The sequence below is a fragment of the Belonocnema kinseyi genome, chromosome 8, assembly GCF_010883055.1.
Source record: "Belonocnema kinseyi isolate 2016_QV_RU_SX_M_011 chromosome 8, B_treatae_v1, whole genome shotgun sequence".
Taxonomy (NCBI): domain Eukaryota; kingdom Metazoa; phylum Arthropoda; class Insecta; order Hymenoptera; family Cynipidae; genus Belonocnema; species Belonocnema kinseyi.
The window spans coordinates 122,995,388-123,002,290 of NC_046664.1; the positions used below are offsets into that span (position 1 = coordinate 122,995,388).

General features: G+C 26.3%; 1 long non-coding RNA gene across 1 annotated transcript in view; it reads right to left on the reverse strand.

Moving 5' to 3' along the window:
- LOC117178295 overlaps nucleotides 1-3,527 on the reverse strand; it is a 6,451-nt gene extending 2,924 nt beyond the window's left edge. Inside the window, exon 1 of the long non-coding RNA XR_004467823.1 lies at nucleotides 3,382-3,527. This is a non-coding gene — a long non-coding RNA (uncharacterized LOC117178295). The remainder of the gene's footprint in view (nucleotides 1-3,381) is intronic.
- Between the last annotated feature and the right edge of the window lie 3,376 nt (nucleotides 3,528-6,903).

Here is a 6,903-nt window from a genome sequence, read left to right on the forward strand (position 1 = left end):
CTAATCTTCTTTCGATCTCACTGAGTCTTTTCTTTAATCTTTCATTCTCACTTCGGACGTTCTTTTCATTCCCTTGAACTATTTCCTCATTTTCTGTTTTTTTCCCCCATATGCTCATTCCTAATTTCTAGAATAGATACCCGCTCTTCCAACTGCTTTATTTCTCTAGATCTCTGTTCGTCAACCTCTCTCTGTCTATTCTCAATGCTCTCTAGCTTACCCCAAACCCCCTCTCTCTGGTGTTTTCCTTTTAATTCTCACTCTCTTGTTCTCCTGGTCCCTTTCTACCTCATCTTCCCCAGCCACTCTTTTCCTATTTTCCTCTCCTTCACTGCTAGTCGCGCTTGCCTTTTGTTTGCCATTCGTCCAGACTTCTCTTCGAACCCGCGTTACCTAGCTTGTTAAGGCGCTGTAAATTTGAGGGCCTTCCCCGTTGCTTGTCCGTACCTGAATCCGCTACCCTCCCCACCCGGGTCGACTTCTCGGCACTTTCATCACCGCTGCTGTCACTGCGAGCAACGTCACCCATCCCCCCACTTTCAATGCTTTCAGCAACGTCAGCTGTTGCAGCCACTACGGTTTTCTGCTCTGTGCGATCGTCCAGTAACTGTTGCCCTCTGGCGCCAGTTTGTGGACTTCGCGTCGTCGGCATCCTACCTTACCCAAAGCTCTGCGACGTTTCACGCCTTTATTTCCTACCTCTTGCCCCCCTGACCAAGCAACTATTTTTTCACTCCTAACCTCAAATCTTCACACGCTCCAAATTTTCACCTCAAACCACTCACTTTCACCCTTCACACTTTTGCCTACACTCACCCTTCTTCCTTTACACTCGATCTCCGCACTTTCTACCTTTTCTGCATCCACTCACCCTTATTTCCTCCACCAAAGCCAAAAATACACCACTTGACAAAAAGAGTTCTTTCGCGATCGGTACCGGAAACGGAAGCCCATCTTTGTTATTGAAAATTCATCAAGGTGGGTTGAAAATGCACTATTTTGTTTAATAGTCGTCTTTTTATGTTGCACATTGAACTATTATGGTAAAAAATTCCTTTATTCGGTTGAAAATGAACTTGCTTTATGAAAATTTAACTCTTTTGTAGAAAAAATCGTCTTTTTGGCTTGAAATTTCAATAATTTCGTTGAAAATTAATTTTTTTTAAATTAGAAATTCAAATATTTTGTTGAAAAAATTTATTTTGTTTTGAAAATTCATCTATTTTGATAAAAATTTTATCTTTTTGGATTTAAAATGCAACTGTTTAGTTGAGAATTCATCTTTTTTGGTTAAAAATTTTATTAGTTTGTGATAAAATAATAAATTTTATTAAAAATTTATCCTTTTTGGTTAACAATAGAATTGTTTTGTTGAAAAATTTGTCCTTTTTTATTGCAAATTGGCCTGTTTTTGTTTTAAAAAATCCTTTATTTGGTAGAAAATTCAACTACTGTGTAGCAAATTCGTGATTCTGACATGAAAATTGAATATTTTTGTGAAAAATGTAGAATTTCGTTGAAAAGACGTCTTTTTCGATTAATTAAACTCTTTTTTATTTAAAATTAGGTTTAAAAATCGATTATTTCACTAAGAGTTGAACTACTTTGTAAAAAAATCGTTTTTTTTCAACAAAATTTTTTAATTATGGTTGAAAATTTAACTATTTGGTTGAAAGTTTAACTCTTTGATGAAAATCTCATATTTTCGCTAAAAAAATCGAGTTTTTATATATAATTCGTCCTTTTGGCTTTAAAATTAAATAATTTCTTTGAAAACTCATGTATTTTGTTTAAAATTGGTCTTTTTTGTAGATCATTAATTTCCTTGGTCGAAAATTCATCCCATTGGTTGACAATTTAACAACTATGTTAAGAATTAATTTTTTCTTTAAAAAATTATTTATCTTTATCTGAAAATGTAAATATTATAGGATTAATTAAAATTTAATCTTATATATTGGCTAAGTTGGAAAATCGTTTTTTTTTTTTATAGAACATTAATCTTCTTGGTAAAAAATTCACCTTTTCCCTTGAAAATTTAACAATTTTTTTGAAAATTAGTTGTTTTTTTTTCTTGTTCAATTCAATTTTTTATCACTTTTTATCTGGAAACGGAACTATTCCATTTTTGGTTGAAACTTTATCCTCTACATTGTATTAGTTAAAACACCAATTATTTGAAAGAAAATTAATTTATTTGTTTTCGATTATGATTTTTTTTATCGAAAGAATTTTAACATAAAATGTTTTAAATTTAATTTAAGATATTACAAATTTAAAAATAATTGATTTTGCCATATGATTCTGAATCCGTTCAAAATTAAAGAATTAATAGATATTAGCTTATAAAAATTATTTCCAATTCTGACTTCAAATATTATTTGAGTCCAAAAAAAATTTTATTTTTAACCCATTCAATTTGAAATTTTTTAATTAAAAAAAGAAGATTTCGTTAATTATGTGCAATATTTGACTGTTCATTTAAAACAATCCATTACAAATAACTGTTAAAAACTATACAAATTTGAACAGAATGGTTCGAAAGAAAAAGCCTTGAATTGTAACATCTGTAATGTGCTAAACTTGAGTTTTGAACGCTACAATTTTAATTTAAAAAAAGGTTCAAAATTAATTTAAAACTTTAAATTATTTCAAATAATTTGAAACACGATGTAGATTTTTTCAGATTTAAAAAAAATTAAGCTTTTTGAGAATTGTAAAATATTTAAAAAGAATAACAAAAATTGTTGTGATTGCTAAGAAAATTGAAAATCATTTTTTATTTTGAAAAATTAATTTGAAGTGAGTATTTGGAAAGATTTTAGAAAATTAAAAAAAAAATCAGGACGATTTGAAGGCAATTTTTTTATTCTGCAGTTTTTTAATTTTAGGAAAAAATTTAATTAACAAAATATATCATTTTTCAATCCGAAAGTTTACTTTTTAACTAACTTAATTAATCTTCTATCAAATAATTGCTGTTTTAACTAATACAATGTACAGGATAAAGTTTCAACCAAAAATGGAATAGTTCAATTTCCAGATAAAAACAATTAATTTTTAATCAATCTTAGTATAGTTACATTTTCAGATTGAAATAAATAAGGTTTTTACTTTTAAGTGCACCGTAAAAACGTGCAATCAAAAGTTAGAATTTAGTATAGAAAATAAGCTTTGGGCCTTAGTATGCCCGTACAGGGCCCTGGACCCATGGTGTAAATACACTACTGAATATATCTCTTGAAACCTTATTACTCATTCTGAAAACATTTCTCCACATTCTGCGTTTATAATTTAAAACAAGCACCTTTTTATGGCAAAATGTATAATTCTCATGGAAAACACAAGCTCTAAATCGGGAGGTAGTTGTATTTTACTTACTTCCACCAGGTCAATTCCCTTTTTTCATTCAAATTCATTGAATTTTATACGTTTTAGCGTCCCTTCTATACAGCTGTCACTTCTCTTCTCCGCGACCGACCAAACTTGTTCAAGCAAAGGGTACTTTCCCACTAATGACTAAAGCAAACTAAGGGTTTACCAGTGCTGCCAGGACGAGCTACAAATTTACCCCCACGATACCTACCGTTTGGGAGCCGCAAAACAGAAGGTGCATGATTACCACTGTGAATTCGTGTGTAAGCCGAAAAGAATAAGTTTTCTGTAAAAAAAAATAATTTTTAGAGAAAAAACATAAATTTAAAAAAATGTTTAAAGTTGTTTTAAACCAAATAGTTAAATTTTTTAACAAAAAGTTAAATTTGTATCCAAAAGGCTAAACTGTATACTAAAAAAAGAAATTTTTAATAAAATACATTAATTTTTCACAAAAGAAATTTATTTTCCACCAAGACTAATTTTGGATACAAAAAATCAATGTTTAATCATAATTAAATTTTCGACAAAAAATATTAATTTTCTACCAAGAAAGACGAGTATTCAATAAAATACAAAAATTTTAAACTAAAAAATATCACTTTTCAATGAAACATAGAATAGTTAAATGTATAGCTAAAAAAATTAATTTTTAACACAAAACAAAAAGAATTTTCTACAAAATAATTAAATTTTCAGAAAACAAATTTTTCTAACTAAATTTATAAATCATGAACTAAAAAAAGTAAATTTTTAACAAAGTAGTTCCACCTTCAACAAGGAAATATGAAAAAAAATCCTTAGAATTCTTTGAAATCGATTGAAATTATTGAAATAAAATAAAAATTCCTTGGAATGTTTTAAAATATCCCAAAATATTTCAAATACTTTAGAATCTCATACGAAATTAGTATAATCAATTGAAAATTCCTTCAAATCTATAAAAATATTCGAAAATGTATCAAATCCTTTAAAATCTCATTTAAAATTACTGTAATGAATTGAAAATTCATTGGAACCTTTTAAAATTCTCTCAAATTTTTCAAATCTTCGAAATATTTTGAAATACCTAGAACTTTTTTTTAGATTTTTAAAGTACTTTAGAATTTTTTTAAATTATCCTTCTAATTTTTTTTAATTCTTTGAAATTCTTTTAAATTATAAAAAAATAAATTGAAAATTCCTTGACATCTTTTAAAACATCCTCGAATATTTAAAATTTAAAATGCGATTGTGAAAATATTACAAAAATTTAATTATAAGATCTAAACCTATATTTTGTTGTGAGAAAATTTTAACAAATATTTTGTTTATTTACTAGGTTTTCATTAGCATTTTAGTCCTAATACTCATTTCACAGTTTCATTTAACATTTAGATTTAATTGTTTCATTGCTTTGTTGTTGAGTTTTTTCATGTTTATAAGGTCATAATTTGTAAATATTAGAAATATTGTAAATATTTCGTTCTGATCGAGGACAATATAATCCTTTGAAATTTTCAACTAAACAAATATTATAAAAATTAATTATTTTATTATTTAGATTGAAAGCCGTAAAATATTATTTTCCAATTTAAAATATGAGACAAATATTTTTTTTGTTTTTTATCATTTATTTTTTTCACGAACTCAAGCGAATTTTGAAAAACATTACGAAATTTCAGATTCCAAAGAATTTTGAAATGAGTGAACAAATTTAATAAGAGATTTTAAAGGATTTGAAATATTTCAGGGTATTTTTTCAATTTCAAGATATTTTCAACAGCTTTAAAAAATTTCAAAACATTTCAAAAGATTATGAAGGATTGGAAAAATTGGAGTGAATTTTAAAAGATTCCAAGGAATTTTCAATTGATTACAGTAATTCAATATGATATTTTAAAGGATTTGATATATTTTAGAATATTTAAATAAATTTCAAGGAATTTTCAATTCCCGGTACTAAGCGTTGAATAGAGAAAAATTAATATTTTCAGATTTCAGCGTAAAAGTGAAAATTATTCTATTATTTTGAATGCGCGATTTTTCCATCTGCCTAAAATGTCATTATAAGAATAGGATATCTCAGAAACTAATTTCTTTCTATTTCCATAGCGTTCGCCGAATAGTTTTTTATTCCCCAAAAGAGAACGTGTTTTCAATATATTTAATTCCTTGTAATTGTACCGACAGATAACCTCACAGAGATGTATTCTATTCCCCAAAAGTGTTCATATTTTAAGATTATTCAATTCCTTCTAATAAGTTTACCTAATATGTGTGATAAATTCTTTTAATTCTTTCACGTAGAATATAAGCATTGAAAATTTAATTTTATTTAATTCAAGCCCGCCTTTCTAGTTAAAATTATTTTAATTCACACATTTAAATAGATTTATTTGATGCATTTTTTAAGACGTTTAAATAAATTGTTAAAATGTAAATAAATATAAATTTTAATATTTTTCGAATTTATGAGTTATATAAATATTTAATAAAAAATAGGTTAAATAAATGCTTTCATTAAATTTTACTAAGTCGAGTGAGAGGAATAGGATTTTCCCTTTTTTTTGTTCCCGTTGGGGGCTTTTTAGACGGAGGAAAAATCGCGTATTCATAGGAATACAAATTCTTAAATTTTCTGAATTGAACGCTTATTACCAGGTTCATTATAATAATTTAGTATAAGATTCTAAAGGATTTGAAATATTTCAGGGTATTTTTAAAATTTCAAGGAATTTCCAAGAGCTTTAAAAAATGTCAAGAGACTTCAAAAGATTTTAAATATTTGAGGATGTTTTAAAAGATGTCAAGGAATTTTCAACTTATTTTTATAATTCAAAGAAATTTTAAAGAATTGAAACAAGTTTAGAAGGGCTATTTCCAAAATTTCAAAGTACTTTAGAAATCTTTAAAAGATGGCAAGGCGTTTAAAAATATTTTGAAGGTTTCGAAATATTTGAGAGTATTTTAAAAGGTTCCAAGGAATTTTCAATTTTTTACAGTAATTTAATATGAGATTTCAAAGGATTTGATATATCTTAGGATATTTTAATAGATTCCAAGGCATTTTCAATTGATTTCAATAATTTCAAGCGATTACAAAGAGTTTTAACTATTCTATGTTTCATTGAAAATTGATCTTTTTTAGTTGAAAATGTTTGTATTTTATTGAATACTCATCTTTCTTTGTAGAAAATTAATCTTTTTTGTCGAAAATTTAATTATGATTAAACATTGATTTTTTGTATAGAAAATTAGTCTTGGTGGATAGTAAATTTCTTTTGTGAAAAATTCATGTATTTTATTAAAAATTCCTTTTTTTAGTATACAGTTCAGCCTTTTGGATAAAAATTTAACTTTTTCATCAATAATTTAACTATTTTGTTGAAAAAATTTTTTAACCACTTTTTTAATTTATGTATTTTCTTCCAAATTTATTTTTTTGGCAGAAAACTAATTGTTATAGTTAAAAGTTGAACTATTTTTATTAGTTAATACTCGACTAGTCATTAATATTGATATAATATTTTATAATTATAATATTAT